Source organism: Theropithecus gelada, chromosome 2 (assembly GCF_003255815.1).
Source record: "Theropithecus gelada isolate Dixy chromosome 2, Tgel_1.0, whole genome shotgun sequence".
In the NCBI taxonomy this organism is placed as follows: Eukaryota; Metazoa; Chordata; class Mammalia; order Primates; family Cercopithecidae; genus Theropithecus; species Theropithecus gelada.
The window spans coordinates 182,707,303-182,729,478 of record NC_037669.1 but is presented as its reverse complement, the minus strand read 5'-3'; the positions used below and the strand labels follow the sequence as shown (position 1 = coordinate 182,729,478).

The following is a 22,176-nucleotide window of genomic DNA, read 5'->3' as shown; positions in this document are numbered from 1 at the left end:
ATCTTTCCCTAAAAACTATTTCCTTCCTCCTCTCTATACTCAACCCCACTTAACAACCAACTGCATACAGAGCACTCTTTTATCAGGCTGCTTTTCTCACTACTATTTAACAAAACTCAAAGACAGCAGTGTCTAGGAAGAGGTGGAGCAAGATAGCTGAATAGAACCCTCCAGTGATTGTGCCCCCTCCTCAGGAACATCAAATTGAACAACTATCCACACAAGAAAGCACCTTCATAAAAACCAAAAATCAGGTGAGCAATCACGGTACCTGGTTTTAACTTCGTATCACTGAAACAGGCACTAAATAGGGCAGGAAGGACAGTCTTCACTTGCCGACACCACCCCTCCCACATCTCCCAGCAGCAGTCACATGGTGGGGAAAGAGAATCTGTGCATTTGAGGGAGGAAAAGCGCACTGATTGTGGGACTCTGCACTTGAACTCAGGACTGCCTGTCACAGTGGAAAGTAATACAGGGCAGAATCCAACTGGCACCCACAGAGGAAGGATTTAAATCAGCCCTCACCAGCGGCAAATCATCCATCCCTGTGTTTGGAATCTGAGTTCTGATAAGCCCTGACACCTCAGGCTAAAGCAATTTGAGGTCCTAAATGAACTTGAAAGGCAGATTAGGCCAAAAGAAATGCAATTCGTGGACAAATCCTGGTGCTGTGCTGGTCTTGGAGCCACTGGACTTGGGGTGCCTGTGGCTTAGTGAGACACCAGCTGGGGTTGCCAAGGTGTCACCCTCCCCCAACCCCAGGTAGTACAGATTGCAGCTCCAAAAGAAACTCCTTCCTTCTGCTTGAGTAGAGGAGAGGGAAGAGTAAAGAGGACTTTGTCTTGAAACTTGGATACCAGCTCAGCCACAGTAAAAAAAAAAAAAAAAAAAAAAAAAAAAGGTACCACGCTGAGTTTTGAGGCCCCCATTCCAGGCTCTAGTTCCACACCATGGGCCAGAGAGAAACTCACTGCCTTGATGAAAATGACCCAGTCCTGGCAGGATCTATCACCTGCTGACTGAAGAGCCCTTTGGCCTTGAATAAACATCAGCAATACTCAGGTAGTACTTACTGTGGGCCTTGTGTGAGACTCAGTGTGATGCTGGCTTCAGGTATGTCCTGGCACATTTCCAGCTCTGGTGGCCATTACGGGAGAGACTCTTCCTTGAGGAAAGGAGAGGGAAGAATAAAGGGGATTTTGTCTTGCAGCCTGGGTACCAGTTCAGTCACAGTGTGGTAGAATACCAAACAGACTCCTGAACCCCCAATTCCAGGCTTTGGCTACTGGATGGTATTTCTGGACCTGGCCTGGGCCAGAGGGAGCCCGTTGCTCTAAAGGGCCTGGAAGCATTTACCATAAACTGACTGAAGAGCACTTGAGCTTGAGTGAACATCAGCGGTACTTGCCATGGGCCTGGGGCAGTTGTAGTCATGGGGTGAGACTCATTTCACTTGAGGAAAAGAAAAGGGAAGAATGGGAAGGAATTTATTTTGCAGCTTGAATGCTAGCTCAGCAGCAGTAGAATAGAGCACCAAGAAGATTCTTAAGGTTTCTAACTAAGGACCTGACTCCTGGGCAGCATTTGTGTAGCTGCTCTGGGATGAGGAGAGAGAGAGAGAGACTCCATTTATTTGGGGGAAATGAGAGAAGAGATTGTCTGGTAATATGGGGAATTATCTCAGATCATACCCAAGACCACCAGGTGGTACTTCTGTGAGTTTGAAAGAGATGCAGTGTTAATGGGTATGGGTAAAGTCACCAAACCCCAAAGACTTAGATCATAAGACTCAATTCCCTTTGAATAATTGGAAAGCCTTCCCAAGAAGCCAAGAAGCCTTCCCAAACAAGCACAGACTCTGAAGACTACAATAAATACTTAACTCTTCAATGCCCAGACATTGACAAACATCCACAAGCATCAAGACCTCCCCAAAAGAATAAAATAAGGCATCAATGACTAATGCTGGACTGGCAGAGATATGTGACCATTCAGGCAGAATTCAAAATATCTGTTTTGAGAAGCTCAATGAAATTCAAGATAACACAGAGAAGTAATTTAGAATCCTATCAGATAAATTTAACAAAAGGATTGAAATAATTTTAAAAATCAAGCAGAAATTCTGGACCTAAAAAATTCAACTGGCGTACTACAGAATGCATCAGTCTGTCAATAGCAGAATTATTCAAGCAGAATGATTAGTGAGGTTGAAGACATGCTATTTGAAAATAGATTCAGAGGAAACAAAAAAAATAAAGCATGCCTATAAGACCTAAAATATAACCTCAAAAGGGAAAATTTAAGAATTATTGGCTTTTAAAGAGGTCATTCAGACAGAGATCAGAGTAGCAAGTTTATTCAAAAAGATATTAACAGATAAGTTTATAGATCTAGAGATATATATCAATATTTAAGTACAAAAAGGTTACAGAACACCAAACAGATTTAACCCAAATAAGACAACATCAAGACATTTAATAATCAAACTCCCAAAGGACATTTAATAGCCAAACTCCCAAAGGACAAGAATAAAAAAAGACCCTAAAAGCAGGAAGAGAAGAGAAACGAATAGCATACAAAGACGATTCAGTATGTATGGCAGCAGATGCCTCAGTGGAAACCTTACAGGCCAAGAGAGAGTGATATGACATATTTAAAGTGCTGAAGGAAAAACAAACACAAAACTTCTTTCCTAGAATAGCATATCCAGTGAAAATATCCTTCAAATATTAAGGAGAAATAACAGCCCCCCTCCAGACAAACAAAAGCTGAGGATGTTTCATCAATATCAAAACTTTCATATAAGAAATGCTAAAGAAAGTTTTTCAATCTGAAAGAAAAGGATGGTAACAAGCAATAAGAAACCTTCTAATACAAAACTCACCAATAATAGTATATACAGAAAACACAGAATATTATATTACTGTAATTTTAATGTGTGTATTATACATATCTCTTCCCTTAATTAAAGATGATGCAAGTTCTGTGAACTTTATGACAACATGGAGCTCCTTTTTAGGTTCTGCCCTCACCTCCCCTCCAGGCCACAAGCTCAATGACCAGGATTAAGTTACAACAGAATCCAGTTGGAGTCATCTTGAGTCTGAGAAGGGAGTAAAAAGATAAAAAGACTGTATTCCAAAAGAGGTGCAGAACATAGCCAACTTCTACTGGTAGGAGTCTGGAACATACGTAAGGGAATGGTTGTTTTTTTTTTTTTTTTTTTTTTCCGAGTGTCCTGGATCCAAGAGGCAAGAATAGCAAAATAGCAAAATCTTTAACTGGTGTCTCAAATAGGTAGAATACCTTGTTCTATGAACAAAGGAATGGAAGCAGAAGTACATTGCTCACTGTCACTCTCAGTAATTCCCTTAGGGGAATTTATGTTTCCTGTACCCCAAATTCTGGAGTCTTAAATATGTTAGTTACCAAGGAGAAGCACTTCCAACTAGGAAGATACAGGAAGACTCCCATTGAAGTACAAACTATGGCTAACAGCTGGTTATTTCAAGTTCTTCTTGGAAAGTGAAGAATAGAAAATAAGAAGAATTGTCATCTTAGAAAAGATAATTAATAATGATTATCAGAAAGAGAAAGGGATACTGTTATAATGGGGACAGGGAAAATATATTTGGTACTCAATGCACTTGGGCACCTTTCAGGTATATCCTTGCCAAATTTTCTTGGCAAATGAACAAGTGTAACAGCCTTGGTCGAAGAAACCTGTGTGACCAGGGACTCAGGTTTCTTAGGCATGTTGGGGGTGGATCATGCCGCAAGGTAAATAACCGAGACAAGCGGATGTGTTAGTTGAAGATGAAGGGAATCCAGAATGAAAGTAAAGGAGAGACACACAATGAGTGTCAGTTGTTTCTTCAAGACCAGCTATAGTATCAAGGGCCATATATTTTCCTGTTAATCTTCTTTTTGTATGTTTCCCCCAGAAAGAGAGGTTTACTGGGATCCTTCAGTAACTGTTCCCAGAATTGACTTGAAGAATTGTATCCTAGTATTGCAAGGGGTGGACTATAGAGGACACCCAGATTATCAGGACTGAAGGATTTATTTTCCCAAATGCTGGCAGTGCTTCCAGCAGATAGCTCTTATCTATTAGCCTTCTTTGGAAAGTGCCTAAATTCGAGAGAGCTGCTTTGCCCAGGGTTATAGCTAGTGCCCTGGCTTGGCCTATGGAACTTCTTGAAAAGTTGGGAATTCACATTCCTCTAGTCAGCTCCAGTGATGAGGACCTAGTTTTTTATTTGACCACAGATACCGGAACTTGGAATTTTACATTGGTCAAAAGCACATGTCCTACCACCATACTCCACCATCCTCAAAGAGTATTCCTCATGTTTTTTTAGCTCATCACTAGTCCTCCCAAATCAGTCCTCTCTAGGTCTCATCACGATCTCCTACATCTGGGATCTCCTTTTGTGGTTCAGCCTGCTTTACTTACTTATCTTCTGTTACTACTTTGATCATACATTGGGACTTGGGTGGATAAGCCAAAAATAAAATTCTAAGGTCCCTAACCATCTGAATGGACCCCTTCTTTCAGCCAAGGGCATTCCAAAGTTAACCTGAAAATCTTAGTTAAGGCCATTGTGGGAAGGGGGATCAGATATGCCTCAGTATACTCTCCTCCTTTTTGGAATTCAGGAAAAGCTGAACAGTGTTAACATCAACACAGATTTTAAGTCTAATAAAAACATTCACAATCTCTTCTCTCTGAAGTCTGATACCTGGAGGCTTCATCTCCATGAAAAAACCTAGGTCTTCATGACCACTTATTATAAACCAAACATTCCTTTCTATTGATAATAACGCTTTCAACCAAATGTCAATCAGAAAAATTTTAAATCTACCTATGACCTGGAAACCCCAACTTAGAGTTGTCCCACACTTCCAGATCAAACCAGTGTAAATCTTATATAAATTGACTGATGTATTATGTCTCCCTAAGTTGTATAAAAACAAGCTATTCCCCAACGATCTTTGGCACATGTTATCAGAATCTCCTGATGTTGTATCATGGATGTGTCCTTAACCTCACCAAAGTAAACTTTCTAAATTGATTGAGACCTGTCTCAGATACTTTTGGGTTCACAGGTATAAGTGGAGTGAAGACTGACTTCCTTTCTCTCACAGGCTATATGAATCTTGATATCTAGGATGAGGCTGGGGAGGTATTTTCACATGAAAACTAGGGCATGTCTCCCTAAGAAATTGGCCATCTCCAGGACTCCCAAAGAAATAACCTTTGCTACGTGGTGATTTGTAGACCAATAGTGTTAAGGAGAGAAGATACATCCCTCTAAACTGTAATCATCACAAAGCAAGCTATAATTTTAGAAATTGATACTTGGAAAGGTATTACATGTTGACGATTACAGTCAGGAAACTGGTGGTCAGAATGGAATGAAAGCAAAGAAGAATTAGAAGACAAATGGGATTTAGGTGGGATTTGGATCCTACAGAAAATCTCATGGCTGCCAGATTCAGCTAGAAAAGCTCATTATCAGTGTTTAACTTATTTTTTCTAATGCTAGCGTATGTCTCCTAGTTTCCTTTGTAGTCACACCTTGAAGTGGAAGTGACTTTAAGTCAGTAGTCTCACCTTTCAGGGCAGGCAGACATGAGATATTACAAATATATTGTAACTCTGCAGAGTTAAAGTTGCCTTCAGAATACAAATTTCATGTACCAAAGTAGCATTATGTTTTCTCTCTTCAGAAATACAAATCAAAACCACAATGAGATACCATCTCACACTGGCCAGAATGGTTATTATTAAAAAGACAGATATGTGTGTGGGACTTTCATTTATCAGACCTCAGGAACTCAAGCTTTCATGAGCCTCTGGGTGGACAAGTGCCAGCACTACTCCTTGGGATGGATGGAGTATCACAGGGAGCAGGCAGCCTAGCTGTACAACCTGGTGCAGGGTGGTGACTTTCCTCACCTTTAAGTGTATGGACCATCAGGTGCCGGAAAAAAGACAAGTGCTATGTGTGTTCTACATGAACTTTATGGTGTTGGAGTGGAAAAACTGAGAATTGAATAGCATACCATCAGGACTCCATCTAAAAAAATTGAAAGTAGCACCATTGCAAGTAATTACCACGTTGAAGTTAATCCCAGCGACGCTGGAAATATTGATGAGGTAGTAATTCAGAAGATGTTGAAAACAGTGGCTCAATCACAGCAACTTGAAACAAACTCTCAGATATTTTAAAATGGTATTATTGACAGAAGTTGACAAACTCAATAAAGATGCTCAACATGCCTTGTAAAGAACCATGGAAAAGTGTATGTCCACCTACAGATTGATCTTGTGCTACATCTAATGAGATACCACCTATTTGTAGTAGGTGCTTGGCAGTTTGTGTGCCTGCTTCCAGCATTGGGGATATTTACTATGTGTTATGTACTGTGTGCAAGAAGGAAGATCTGAATCTTCCTTCACAACCGACTCACAGACTTGCAGAGAAGTCCTGCAGAAATCTCAGAAAAGCCCTGCTTATGTGTGAAGTGGGATATCACTACAGACCTCATGGACATTTAAAGGAACATAAGAAAATATTATAAATAAGTCTAAGCATGTAAATTTGACAATTGAGATGAAATAGAGAGATTCCTTAAAAGCCACAAACTGCCAAACTCACCGAGAATGTACATATATTATATATATAATTAATATATATAATAAGTATATGTGTGTGTAACTTAGATATAAAACTATTTCTATTGAAGAAATTACATTACTAGTAAAAGCAAAAATCAGAAAGTCCTGAAAAAGAAAACTTTCTGTTCAGATGGTTTCACTGGCAGTGAAGAAAAGGCAAAATCTGCAAGATTGGTAAAGAAAATCCGCTAGGCTAGGCGACTTCTCTTTATTACTTGGTCTACCTCTAAGGTTTACCCAGTCAGGCTGTAGTGCTGTAGTTATAGAAGAAGGCCTGGAATGCTGGTCCCTGGTGGAGTAAAGAAAGGATCTGTCCACTCAGGGAACTTAGCCCTTTTTATAGTCCGTACCATGAATACTGAGAACCTTGGAAATCCTTTCTCAAGTGAGCCTGAGCTTGCTTCCGGGGTCTCCATGGGTCTCTTTCTGAGTTCATCCCTATACTCATGAGTTGTTCTCAGAAAGTGTAAACAGAGCTTGGACAGGGTTAGAGGTGTTGGCACAAACATGCAAGAAGACCGTTGCAGGGCAGAAGGGAGAAGAGGGTGAGAGGAGGGAGACCTGGGCCTCAGCTGGGAGCCAGGGAATGAAGGCTGGCTCTCCTCATTAGACCCTTGTGGTCTAGTGGGAGATTTCATGGGGTTTGAGAATACTAAACTTGAACTTGAAAGTCATAAAGGCATGTTTTTTAGGGTAGGAGGAGAAAATGCATTTTATTCAGTCATTTGTTAACTTGATGAATGGCTTTTAAATACCTAGGCATATGGTAAATTGTATTCATTTGTACTCTTGTCTTGGGTCCTACAATGTAAGCACCAGGATGGGTTGGTGAGGGGACTCTGCTCACTAACAAATTTTGAGGTCCTAGAATAGTCCCTGGCACAGTGGGCACTCAATAATAATTTTGAATGAATGTGTAGATGAATGAATGAGTTTAGTCTTCCTATCATCCCAAGAATTCCAGATATAAAGAAAGTGGCCTACTTGAGGGTGAAGAATGGGAGGAGGGAGAGGATGAGAAAAAAAAAACTATTGGATACCAGGCTTACTACCTGGGGAACAAAATAATCTGTACCGCAACACCCCCTACTCATGACGCAAGTTTACCTATATAACAAACCTGCACATATATCCCTGAACCTAAATTACAAGTTATTTTAAAAAAGAAAGAAAGTGATACCTGGACACAGAGTGTAGCATAATAGTCATTGGAGACTCAGAAGGGTGAGAGGGGAGCAGAGAGGTGAGGGTTGAGAAATTACTTAATGGGTACAATGTACACTATTCAGATGATGATTATACTAAAAGCTTAGATTTCACCTATGCAATATGTTCACATAACAAAACTGCCCTTGTACTCCTTGAATTTATACAATTTTTAAAAAGGCAAATATAAGTATGCTTTCTTAAAAAAAAAAGTGGTAATAAGAAGTCACTGACACTTGATAGAGGAATGAATAGATAAAGGACAATTTGAGAAGGAAAATCCTTTAAGGTGTTAGACATAAGGAATATGCTATTATTTGCCCTGATGGACCGTGTAAAACTTAAATCTATGAGGCCATCTCAGAACAGCCACATGGGCCCCAGTGGACTGTCACAAGCTGTGTTTCAGGAATACCAGTCTTAGTCATTTCCTTGGAACTCATTAAACCTCTGCTGTGAGCCCCAACCTTGAAGTGATGCAGCAGTGACTCACATAGCTTCCCTGCCCTCCAGGACTTTATTCAGTATCTGCCTTGTTTGCCAATGACAGGCTGATTCTCAAAAGAAACTTTGGCTCAAATACAATACCTGAACAAACAATCTCAGCATTGAAATACCCAATGGTATTCTTAGAAGAAAATAAATTTGAGAACGTAATGCAAGAAATTGTAGTAGTAGTACATGTTTGTCTCATGCCGATAAAAATTCTCCATTTACCATTTGAATCTAATTGAAACAGCATTTTCAAATAAATCCAAACTAGTTATGTTCCTGTAACACACAGTCATGGTTATTACTCAATTTCAAGATGAATTATCCTCAACCATTCGCTATATCAAGGGGAAAATGCAGCCAACAAGCAATATAATTATTTAAAAGAACATTGGAGCAACTAAACTTTGGCTACAATTACCACGTGAGTAAAACAGAAGGACAGAAAGTAATGTGTTAACTGTTTGCCATTCAAATGGCTCACTGAGTCTCTAGCAATCATGGTACAAATAGGACATTTATATAACATGCAAATGTAGGGCCCAGAAAAAAATCAGCGGCAAACTTTCACACAGCTCATTGACTTATGATCTTTAATGAAGAAGCCACAGTGGAGCAATTATTTCACTGATACCACATTTATTATTGCTGTAATTTCGTCCTTAGCTCTGTTTACTGTGTTATTAAATAAACAGCAATACTCATGATTTCTTTTAAAATGCAACTAACTGCTATGTAGAGAACAGTGAAATAAAATATATTTATTAAAAAATGAATATTTGTTTACGTTGTTTGAGTTAAAAATCCATCCATTAAATAAGACAACCAGACACAAGAAACTGAATCCTGACATAAAAATAGGTTTGAAAGTATATATTTACCCAATATACACAACACAGAGCTATAGAATTGCTCTTGTTGATTATTCAGCTAAATAACATCTTTTGCCTTGATTACACATGTTTATAAAGGAAAATTGAAAAACTCATGTAGATTACAAAGCTATTACCATAACCATTCTACTATCAACACAGAGCTATGAGAAATACAATTTACAAAGTGCTAAGTACACTTGTACACTGTACCCTGTTATACTTGTCGTAAAGTTATTGGAGAAAAAGGAAGAAAAATTATTCTAAAATTGGAAAAAGGAAAGAAAAGTTTCCATAAAAATATAATTTTATTTTTTATTTTTATTTTTTAAATTATACTTTAAGTTCTAGGGTACATGTGCACAACGTGCAGGTTTGTTACATATGTATACATGTGCCGTGTTGGTGTGCTGCACCCATTAACTCATCATTTGCATTAGGTATATCTCCTAATGCTATCCCTCCCCCTAATCCCACCCCATGACAGGCCCTGGTGAGTGATGTTCCTCACCATGTGTCCACGTGTTTTCGTTCTTTAATTCCCACCTATGAGTAAGAACATGCAGTGTTTGGTTTTCTGTCCTTGCGATAGTTTGCTCTGAATAATGGTTTCCAGTTTCATCCATGTTCCTACAAAGGACATGAACTCATCCTTTTTTATGGCAGCATAGTATTCCATGGTGTCTATGTGCCACATTTTCTTAATCCAGTCTGTCACTGATGAATATTTGGGTTGGTTCCAAGTCTTTGCTATTGTGAATAGTGCCACAATAAATATACGTGTGCATGTGTCTTTATAGCAGCATGATTTATAATCCTTTGGGTATATGCCCAGTAATGGGATGGTTGAGTCAAATGGTATTTCTAGTTCTAGATCCTTGAGGAATCACCACACTGTATTCCACAATGGTTGAACTAGTCGACAGTCCCACCAACAATGTAAAACCATTCCTATTTCTCCACATCCTCTCCAGCACCTGTTATTTCCTGACTTTTTAATGATCGCCATTCTAACTGGTGTGAGATGGTATCTCATTGTGGTTTTGATTTGCGTTTCTCTGAAGGTCAGTGATGATGAGCCTTTTTTCATGTGTCTGTTGGCTGCATAAATGTCTTCTTTTGAGAAGTGTCTGTTCATATCCTTTGCCCACTTTTTGATGGGGTTGTTTGACTTTTTCTTGTAAATTTGTTTAAGTTCTTTGTAGATTCTGGATATTAGAACTTTGTCAGATGGATAGATTGCAAAAATTTTCTCCCATTCTGTAGGTTGCCTGTTCACTCTGATGGTAGTTTCTTTTGCTGTGCAGAAGCTCTTTAGTTTAATTAGATCCCATTTGTCAATTTTGGCTTTTGTTGCCATTGCTTTTGGTGTTTTGGCCATGAAGTCCTTGCCCATGCCTATGTCCTGAATGGTATTGCCTAGATTTTTTCTAGGTTTTATGGTTTTAGTTCTAACATTTAAGTCTTTCATCCATCTTGAATTAATTTTTGTATAAGGTGTAAGGAAGGGATCCAGTTTCAGCTTTCTACATGTGGCTAGCCAGTTTTCCCAGCACCATTTATTAAATAGGGAATCCTTTCCCCATTTCTTGTTTTTGTCAGGTTTGTCAAAGATCATATGGTTGTACATGTATGGTATTATTTCTGAGGGCTCTATTCTGTTCCATTGGTCTATATCTCTGTTTTGGTACCAGTACCATAATGTTTTGGTTACTGTAGCGTTATAGTATAGTTTGAAGTCAAGTAGCGTGATGCCTCCAGCTTTGTTCATTTTGCTTAGGATTGTCTTAGCAATGGAGGCTCTTTTTTGGTTCCATATGAACTTTAAAGTAGTTTTTTTCCAATTCTGTGAAGAAAGTCATTGGTAGCTTGATGGGGATGGCATTGAATCTATAAATTACCTTTGGCAGTATGGACATTTTCACAATATTGATTCTTCCTATCCATGAGCATGGAATGTTCTTCCATTTGTTTGTGTCCTCTTTTATTTCATTGAGCAGTGGTTTGTAGTTCTCCTTGAAGAGGTCCTTCATATCCCTTGTAAGTCGGATTCTGAGGTATTTTATTCTCTTTGAAGCAATTGGGAATGGGAGTTCACTAATGAATTGGTTCTCTGTTTGTCTGTTATTGGTGTGTAGGAATGCTTGTGATGTTTGCACATTGATTTTGTATCCTGAGACTTTGCTGAAGTTGCTTATCAGCTTAAGGAGATTTTGGGCTGTGACGATGGGATTTTCTAAATATACAATCATGTCATCTGCAATCGGGGACAATTTGACTTCCTCTTTTCCTGATTGCATACCCTTTACTTCTTTCTTTTGCCTGATTGCCCTGGCCAGAACTTCCAACACTATGTTGAATAGGAGTGGTGAGAGAGAGCATCTCTGTCTTGTGCCAGTTTTCAAAGTGAATGATTCCACTTTTTTCCCATTCAGTATGATATTGGCTGTGGGTTTGTCATAAATAGCTCTTATTATTTTGAGATATGTTCCATCAATACCTAGTTTACTGAGCGTTTTTAGCATAAAGGCTGTTGAATTTTGTCAAAGGACTTTTCTGCATCTGTTGAGATAAACGTGGTTTTTGTCTTTGGTTCTGTTTATATGCTGGATTATGTTTATTGATTTGCATATGTTGAACCAGCTTTGCATCCCAGGGATGAAGCCCACTTGATCATGGTGGATAAGCTTTTTGATGTGCTGCTGGATTCGGTTTGCCGGTATTTTATTGAGGATTTTTGCATCGGTGTTCATCAGGGATATTAGTCTAAAATTCTCTTTTTTTGTTGTGTCTCTGCCAGGCTTTGGTATCAGGATGATGTTGGCCTCATAAAATGAATTAGGGAGGATTACCTCTTTTTCTATTGATTGGAATAGTTTCAGAAGGAATGGTACCAGCTCCTCTTTGTACCTGTGGTAGAATTCGGCAGTGAATCTGTCTGGTCTGGGCATTTTTTGGTTAGTAGGCTATTGATTATTGCCTCAATTTCAGAACCTGTTATTGGTCTATTCAGGGATTCAACTTCTTCCTGGTTTAGTCTTGGGAGGGTGTATGTGTCCAGGAATTTATCCATTTCTTCTAGATTTTCTAGTTTATTTGCATAGAGGTGTTTATAATATTCTCTGATGGTACTTTGCATTTCTGTGGGATTAGTGGTAATATCACCTTTATCATTTTTTATTGTGTCTATTTGATTCTTCTCTCTTTTCTTCTTTATTAGTCTTGCTAATGGTCTATCAATTTTGTTGATCTTTTCAAGAAACCAGCTCCTGGATTCATTGATTTTTTGAAGGGTTTTTTGTGTCTCTATCTCCTTCAGTTCTGCTCTGATCTTAGTATTTCTTGCCTTCTGCTAGCTTTTGAAAGTGTTTGCTCTTGCTTCTCCAGTTCTTTTAATTGTGATGTTAGGGTGTCAATTTTAGATCTTTCCTGCTTTCTCCTGCAGGCATTTAGTGCTATAAATTTCCCTCTACACACTGCTTTAAATGTGTCCCAGAGATTCTGGTATGTTATGTCTTTGTTCTCATTGGTTTCAGAGAACATCTTTATTTCTGCCTTCATTTCGTTATGTACCCAGTAGTCACTCAGGAGCAGGTTGTTCAGTTTCCATGTAGTTGAGTGGTTTTGAGTGAGTTTCTTAATCCTGAGTTCTTGTTTGATTGCACTGTGGTCTGAGAGTCAGTTTGTTATAATTTCTGTTCCTTTACATTTGCTAAAGAGTGCTTTACTTCAAACTATGTGGTCAATTTTGGAATAAGTGTAATGTGGTGCTGAGAAGAATGTATATTCTGTTGATTTGGGGTGGAGAGTTCTGTAGATGTCTATTAGGTCCACTTGGTACAGAGCTGAGTTCAATTCCTGGATATCCTTGTTAACTTTCTGTCTCGTTGATCTAATGTTGACAGTGGAGTGTTAAAGTCTTCCATTATTATTGTGTGGGGGTCTAAGTCTCTTTGTAGGTCTCTAAGGACTTACTTTATGAATCTGGGTGCTCCTGTATTGGGTGCATATATATTTAGGATAGTTAGCTCTTCTTGTTGAATTGATCCCTTTACCATTATGTAATGGCCTTCTTTGTCTCTTTTGATCTTTGTTGGTTTAAAATCTGTTTTATCAGAGACTAGGATTGCAACCCCTGCTTTTTGTTTGTTTGTTTGTTTTCCATTTGCTTGGTAGATCTTCCTACATCCTTTTATTTTGAGCCTATGTGTGTCTCTGCACGTGAGATGGGTCTCCTGAATACAGCACACTGATAGGTCTTGACTCTTTATCCAGTTTGCCAGTCTCTGTCTTTTAATTGGAGCATTTAGCCCATTTACATTTAAAGTTAATATTGTTATGTGTGAATGTGATCCTGTCATTATGATGTTAGCTGGTTATTTTGCTTGTTAGTTGATGCAGTTTTTTCCTGCATTAATGGTCTTTACAATTTGGCATGTTTTTGCAGTGGCTGGTACCGGTTGTTCCTTTCCATGTTTAGTGCTTCCTTCAGGAGCTCTTGTAAGGCAGGCCTGGTGGTGACAAAATCTCTCAGCATTTGCTTGCCTGTAAAGGATTTTATTTCTCCTTCACTTATGAAACCTAGTTTGGCTGGATATGAAATTCTGGGTTAAAAAAATATTTTCTTTAAGAATGTTGAATATTGCCCCCCACTCTCTTCTGGATTGTAGAGTTTCTGCTGAGAGATCCACTGTTAGTCTGATGGGCTTCCCTTTGTGGGTAACCCGACCTTTCTCTGACTGCCCTTAACATTTTTTCCTTCTTTTCAACTTTGGTGAATCTGACAATTATGTGTCTTGGAGTTGCTCTTCTCGAGGAGTATCTTTGTGGCATTCTCTGTATTTCCTAAATTTGAATGTTGGCCTGCCTTGCTAGGTTGGGGAGGTTCTCCTGGATAATATCCTGCAGAGTGTTTTCCAACTTGGTTCCGTTCTCTATGTCACTTTCTGGTACACCAATCAGACATAGATTTGGTCTTTTCATATAGTCCCATATTTCTTGGAGACTTTGTCCATTTCTTTTTACTCTTTTTTCTCTAAACTTCTCACTTCATTTCATTCATTTAATCTTCAGTCAGTGATACCCTTTCTTCCACTTGATCAAATCAGCTACTGAAGCTTGTGCATGCATCATGTAGTTCTCATGCCACGGTTTTCAGCTCCACCAGGTCATTTAAGGACTTCGCTCCACTGTTTATTCTAGTTAGTAATTCATCTAATCTTTTTTCAAGGTTTTTAGCTTCTTTGCAATGGGCTCGAACATCCTCCTTTAGCTTGGAGAAGTTTGTTATTACCGATTGTCTGAAGCCTTCTTCTCTCAACTTGGCAAAGTAATTCTCCATCTAACTTTGTTCCATTGCTGGCGAGGAGCTGCATTTCTTTCAAGGAGAAGAGGTGCTCTGATTTTCAGAATTTTCAGCTTTTCTGCTCTGGTTTCTCCCCATCTTTGTGGTTTTATCTACCTTTGGTCTTTGGCGATGGTGATGTATAGATGGGGTTTTGGTGTGGATGTCCTTTCTGTTTGTTAGTTTTCCTTCTAACAGTCAGGACCCTCAGCTGCAGGTCTGTTGGAGTTTGCTGAAGGGCCACTCCAGACCCTGCTTGCCTGGGTATCACCAGTGGAGGCTGCAGAACAGCAAATATTGCAGAACAGCAGATGTTGCTGCCTGTCCTTCCTTTGGAAGCTTCGTCTCAGAGGGGTGCCTGGCTGTATGAGGTGTCAATCAGCCCCCACTGGGAGGTGTCTCCCAGTTAGGCTACTTGGGGGTCAGTGACCCACTTGAGGAGGCAGTCTGTATGTTCTCAGATCTTCAACTCCATGCTGGGAGAACTACTACACTCTTCAAAGCTGTCAGACAGGGACGTTTAAGTCTGCAGAAGTTTCAGCTGCCTTTTGTTCAGCTATGCCCTGCCCCCAGAGGTGGAGTCTACAGAAGCAGGCAGGCCTCCTTGAGCTGTGGTGGACTCCACCCAGTTTGAGCTTCCTGGTTGCTTTGTTTACCTACTCAAGCCTCAGCAATGGCAGATGCCCCTTCCCCAGCCTTGCTGCTGCCTTGCAATTCAATCTCAGATTGCTGTCCTAGCAGTGAGTGAGGCCCCATGGGTGTGGGACTCTCTGAGCCAGGCGCAGGATATAATCTCCTGGTGTGCCATTTGCTAAGGCCATTGGAAAAGTGCAGTATTAGGGTGGGAGTGTCCTGATTTTCCAGGTACCGTCTGTCATGGCTTCCGTTTGCTAGGAAAGGGAATTGCCCAACCCCATGTGCTTCCTGGGTGAGGTGATGCACTGCCCTGCTCCATGGGCTGCACCCACTGTCTGACAAGCCCCAGTGAGAGGCACCCAGTACCTCAGTTGGAAATGCAGAAATCACCCATCTTCTGCATTGCTCATGCTGGGAACTGCAGACTGGAGCTGTTCCTATCGGCCATCTTGGAACCTAAAAATAAAATTTTAATATATAAATGGGATTAGTAGCATAATTAGTGAGTAAGTTAATAATTTTCCTATTTTAATTATTATCCAGAGTTTGTTCTTCAGTTGACTATATGCTTTCCATGTGTATATGTCTGTGTTGTTTATTGCTATAGCATTTTATGTATACATTCATCATTATATATCCTTAACAAAAAACTTAATCACTATTTTCTTATTTTGGCTTCCATAACTTACCTTTAAATGTGCCTGTGACTTTTTAAAATTTATGTTATTATCATTTTTATCTCTAATATTTCTTTTTTCTTCTTCTTTGTTTGTTTTTTTTTTTTTTTTTTTTACAGGATCTTGCTCTGTTGCCCAGGTTGGAGTGCAGTGGCACAATCTTGGTTCACTGCAACCTCCACCTCTTGGGCTCAAGTGATCCTCCCACTTGAGCCTCTCAAATAGCCGGGACTACAGGTGTGTACCACCACGCTTGGCTAATTTTGTATTTTTTTGTAGAGACAGAGTTTCTCCATGCCTAGGCTGGTCTCAAACTCCTGGGCTCAAGTGATTCACCCACCTTCACCTTCCAAAGTGCTGGGATTATAGACATAAGCCACATGCCTGGCCTATTTTTATCTCTAACATTTCTTTATTTGTCTCATAGTCTTCCTTTTATTACAACCATTTGCAATGTAATCAAAGCAATATTTTTGCTTTTTATCACCTACAGATATTAATTCTTCTTATGTTTTCTTCTACTCAGAGTATTGCCTCTTTTTCTTCTGTTTTTTTTTTTTTTCTCTGTTTTTTGAATTTTACCTCTGACCTCCATGTTAAATACTTTCTCAAATGCTTAATCATCCTAGGCTCTGAGGAACATACATCAAGCTGATATTTGGCAACTCTCCATGTGATTTTGTTTGTGGGGTAGTCATGATTGTGTTGGGGCAGTAGTGCCTGTCAACTGGTGCACTTCATTGTAGATTGATCAGAAGGAAACCCAGACCATTTATTTGTAGGACTTCCAAAGGTCAATTGCTATCAGTCTTGGAGTCTTTAATCTCCTGACTTCGGGATTTAGGATTCGAATAGGGAGAGAGCTGGGGACTCACTTCTCAGCAGACAGATTTTCTGTTAATCTCTTATTTTCAGTATCTGGACGTCACTCCCAGCCTTCCTTGTACCTTGTATTCCCAAGGCCCAATGCTTTTTCAATTAAGACCTTGGGAGAGTAAGCATCCGGGCTTCTTCCAGAGTGGAGAAGGGACAGGTCCTTGGGGTTCTAGGAAAGACAAGGAGATTTAGATTTCTCACTGCTCCTTAATCAAACTTTCAAGTACGTTTTCTGTTTTTCAGTTCCATCTAGCTTTCCTGACTTCAGAAGTACCTGATGTAATAAATATGTGTGTATCTGAGGGTGAGGTGGGGCTGTGGTGAGAGTTATCTTGCTTATTTTTGGCCATTCATACCCCAACCACCACCAGCAGCTCATGTGTTATTGTGTGTTCTCTATTATGTCAGTTACTTTCTATTTTTATTTATTCTCCATTCTCCTTTTCCCATTTTCTTTCTCTTATTTTATGGATTTCTTGCATTTTAATGGGATCTAGAAATCTCAAAAATAGTCATAGTAACAGTGGTAATATGCTATTTCTAAAAACTAAATAGGGAGTGATGAGAAATCAGGAAAAATCAACAACGAAAGGCAGTGAATTGGATGGTCTGATGGCCTGTGCCATCAGATCTCTTTAAATAAAGAGATTTTCCTTGTGGGGGTTTGTGAAAAGGGAGGATACATAATCCAGCAATAAGCATTAATAATAGCTAATCCTCTTCCAGGCCCTGTAGTACTTGGGTTGTGAGCAAAAGAAGCAGCTGCCACTAAGAGGGTTACCAAAGAAACAATCTCCTTGAGGTGGGCCAAGTGTCAATGAGCTCTGGAGGTGAAGGAAATTCAATACAAAAGAGGCTGAGGAAGTTGGGAATTTTGTCAATGCCACCTGAAGTGTTCCAGAAGGCATAATGGAAAGCCTTGGGAGCTTGGTAAAGAGTAAAAATTTGGCTTAGGTTATGAATGTTCCAGAAGGCATAATGGATGACTTGAGTTGTTTGGACAACCAGCAGTGACCTAGATAGTGATGAGTGTAAGAATTAAAGGGCTTGTCCTGGTGGTCCACGGAAAAGATGAGTGATCAGTTTTAACAAGAGGAACCTTCTCAGGCCTGGCCTTTTGTATGACTGGGATTGGTGATACAGGTGGTGGTGTGGCTACAGGGACTAAGTCAAGAGTATCAGGGGCCCGGGGTGGGATCTCTCATTTTAGGAGCATATTGGGCTCTATGGCCTTCTTTATAGATTAAAGTAAATGATGTGGTTTACCCAAGCTCACCACAAACTCTAAGGTCTCCATCCACCCAACTGTGACCTAAATCTGCCATCAGTGATATATGCAACCCCAGAAAGCATATCTGGGCTTTATTTTCCTCACCTATAAAATGAAGATGTTGGCCTACTTCAGTGCTTCTCAAACTTTTCCACCACACGGATCCTGGAGAAACCTGCAGGGGTGGCCTGAATAAACAGCATTTATCACATTGTAGCTTAACATTCAATGTGAAGTTAAATGGGAAATAATATTAGCCCTTGCAATGTGATCATTTCCTGACATATTAATTAGGTTTTACTTTTCTGCTGTAGAGAACCGTGCCAAGTTAGAGCTATAAGTGTTGTGCTTCTTGTATTTTTTCTCTTCTGTTTCATGGAGGTTGTCAGATCCGTGTTTTTTTCTATTTCATGTTTTTTTCACAGTGTGAGCGAGAAGCTGATGAATGTTATTCATTCTGCCTATCTGTGCATATCTGAACTCATGCAGACGCCTATTGTAGTTGTAGAATTGGATAATGCAACGGAAAAACAGCATGGGCCATGAGAGAGATGGCATATTTCCCCTCAATCTGTGAGAAGGATAGAGTTCGGGAGCCTGTGTATAGGGCAGACTTAGGCCCCATTCCTGGTTGCACCCAGGAAAGTCTGTGGTGCCACCAAAAGCTTTACCTTGATCTGGAGGCTCCAGAATCAGAGAGTTCCACATCTGAGCTTAACTCTGTTGCAGCAGATTTGTTAATTTTAAGAGACCCCAGGTCCTTGAACAGAGTATCAGCAACAATGGAGTGAAGATAAGACATCCTTATCCCATTGGAGGGACTTCATGGAAGACTCTCAGATTCTTATATAACCCTAGAAGGAACCTTCCTGACTATTGCTCAAATTCACTTTTGTGCCAGCTTAGCAGGTGGTGTAAAGAGTCATGTTTTACCACGTGTAAACTGTCTTGGCCTCCTTTCCTTCATTGGAGAAATGAAAGATAGACCTACATGATTTTTATGGTCACATCCAGCTTTAAAATAAAATGTAATTCTTTTTTTATCAGACAAGTGATCCCACTCTAGGAATTCCCTCCTACCCCATCTCCCCGCCAGTCCCTAACCCCAAGCCCACTCCCTGTTCTAACACAAGCAGTTTCACTAAGCCATTGCACTCTAAGTGAGAGAGAAATATGTTATTTGCCAGTCCCTCTTGATGCTCTTCTATGTTGGAGGGCTGGAGTTCATTCTGACCATTAAATTAGGAAATGCTGAGTAATTTATTTGTTCTTCCTCCTAGATGAGCCAACTTCAGGAAACACAGTAAAAATAGCAAGCTTCTTCCTTTTTTCTTTTTTTTTAAAGTGTTCTTAATTAAAAAGAAACATGATTTAAACCTATGGAACTCAGTAACATTTTTAAAAATCAGAAAAAATAAGACTTTAGAATAGGTAAGAAATGTAAGTTTAGTTTTAGTAAACAGTACATTAAAATATAATTTTTTCTTAAGAAAAATATCCTAAAAGGAATTATTTGCTCCTCTGTGTACTTCAGAATAAGTAATTTCCCAACCCTTAATGCCAAAAGCATTTATACTTTTGAAGAGAATGAAAGGAAGCAGGGAACTGACACCTCCTTCATTAGTTGATCTGGTTTGTTCTCCATTGCCTTTTCCCCATATAAACCAGAGATATGATAGTCATCACTCCACAACAATCAAAATACCTCTTCATGAATCCTTGAGCACATGGAAACTCCTGAAAACAGAGTTTCCTCTATTAGCAGTAATATGTGGCAAAGTTAGGGCTTTAGCCCCCATCTTGACACAAATGCTATAACTATTATACTGTGCTATAGTTGGTAAGCAATGGCATTTACTAAAGATTACATCAAATAATTGTTAAGATTTTAGATTAACAGACCAAAGGTCAAATTTCAGCCTTGTTACATACTAAAAGAAGAAGTTTCTTGGGATTCCCAGGCAAGATATCCAAATAGGAACAGCTCTGGTCTGCAGCTCCTAGCAAGACCAACGCAGAAGGCAAGTGATTTCTGCATTTCTAACTGAGATACCTGGCTCATCTCATTGGGACTGGTTAGACAGTGGGTGCAATGCTTATTTTGCCATTAAGTAGTGGTCAGCCTTTAAATAAATGGGAAGTTGAGACTGCTGTTGAACAGTATGAACATGAACATGGCTCGATGACTTTTGGAAAGCACACACACACACACACACACACACACATACACTCACACAAATATACACAAAAATCCACATTTTTTGGATGGGACAGTGAAGAAAATATTGTCCATCACTTGGAAGAAAATGCCACACACAACTGGACTTCCCAATGACGCTAAGTGGTCCTCTGGCTGACACACAAGAAGTTTTGAAGGCAATGCTTGCTACTGAGGAGACATGTTTAGTGTTAATGTCAAATGGCTGGCTATTTGAATAAAAAAGGGTGGCTAATAGGGGTTGCTGCCACTGTTAGCAAGCCACTACTCTTATAACCTAGAGAGAAATACGGAAGCTCTTCTCAGTCTGTCCCTTATTTCTGTGTCACTGACATTAAAGGAAATCAAAGAGCTTGGGTTTTTTCTCTGGCATTCTGTCCCCAGAGTTCTTTTCCTTCCTTAGCATCTCAGACTATCTGGCCCTTTCAGTTCTTCCATTAAGAAGCATGAGGAGGGCTTTAGTCAGGCAGAATATTTTAGAGGCCCTCAGTTTGTGTTGCCTCAGAGAGGCCGATTTCCTTTTTATTTCATCCTTAGTGCACCCAAGGTCAGGGGAGAAGTATTTATTCTCCCTGTGAGTACAAGCAATGCATGGTACAAACGGGAGGCCATCCCTCTCTCCCACCATAGCAACAGTTCAGAACCACACACTCACCTTGCCCTTGCTCCATTCTGCCAACTTACAAACTATTCTCTAAAATTTATTCCCATCTTATCCTATCCTCAGAACAATATTGAACACCACCTAGATAAAAAAATTTGAGGATGTCTCAGTCATGGTGTTTCACCTTCTGACTGCAATCTCAGACTGTCCTGAGAAACATCTTTCTCCTAGATGAATCCCCTTTGACTGGCCCAACACTAATATCACTCTTCGGTTGGACTTTTACAATATTGCCCTTCCTTTATCATAGGGAGACAGCTTGTACTGTGAATAACGTAATGATAATACTACTTGATCAAAGCCTTATACTCTCAGGCATGGTACTAACAGCTTTATATACATTACATTATTTAAGTCTCACAATAAAATAACTATTATTATCTCCATTTTATAGATGAGAAAATGTAAGCACAGTGCTCAATGAGTAAAGGGTTAATACATTCTAATGTGGAAGACAGGCACATCACTGTGTAGATTAAAAAACTCTTTGAAAGGGCTGTAATGAAAATATTCACAGCTGCTAAGGTCTAAATGTTTGCATCTCCCCAAATTCATATATTGAAATTCAAATTCTTTTTTTTTTTTTTTTTTTTTTTTTGAGATGGAGTCTCGCTCTGTCGCCCAGGCTGGAGTGCAGTGTCCGGATCTCAGCTCACTGCAAGCTCCGCCTCCCGGGTTCCCGCCATTCTCCGGCCTCAGCCTCCCGAGTAGCTGGGACTACAGGCGCCCGCCACCTCGCCCGGCTAGTTTTTTGTATTTCTTAATAGAGACGGGGTTTCACCGTGTTAGCCAGGATGGTCTCGATCTCCTGACCTCGTGATCTGCCCGTCTCGGCCTCCCAAAGTGCTGGGATTACAGGCTTGAGCCACCGCACCCGGCCTTGAAATTCTAATTCTCAAGGTGATGGTATTAAGAGGTCGTATCGGCCGGGCGCGGTGGCTCAAGCCTGTAATCCCAGCACTTTGGGAGGCCGAGACGGGTGGATCACGAGGTCAGGAGATCGAGACCATCCTGGCTAACACGGTGAAACCCCGTCTCTACTAAAAAACACAAAAAAATTAGCCAGGCGAGGTGGCGGGCGCCTGTAGTCCCAGCTACTCGGGAGGCTGAGGCAGGGGAATGGCGTGAACCCGGGAGGTGGAACTTGCAGTGAGCTGAGATCCAGCCACTGCACTCCAGCCTGGGTAATAGTGAGACTCCGTCTCAAAAAAAAAAAAAAAAAAAAAAAAAAAA

The 22,176-nt window shown here is 40.0% G+C and overlaps 1 pseudogene; it reads left to right on the top strand.

Annotated features, from left to right (window-relative positions):
- Positions 1-5,854: 5,854 nt before the first annotated feature.
- The window catches only part of LOC112619428, an 89,256-nt pseudogene continuing 72,934 nt past the window's right edge, over positions 5,855-22,176 (top strand).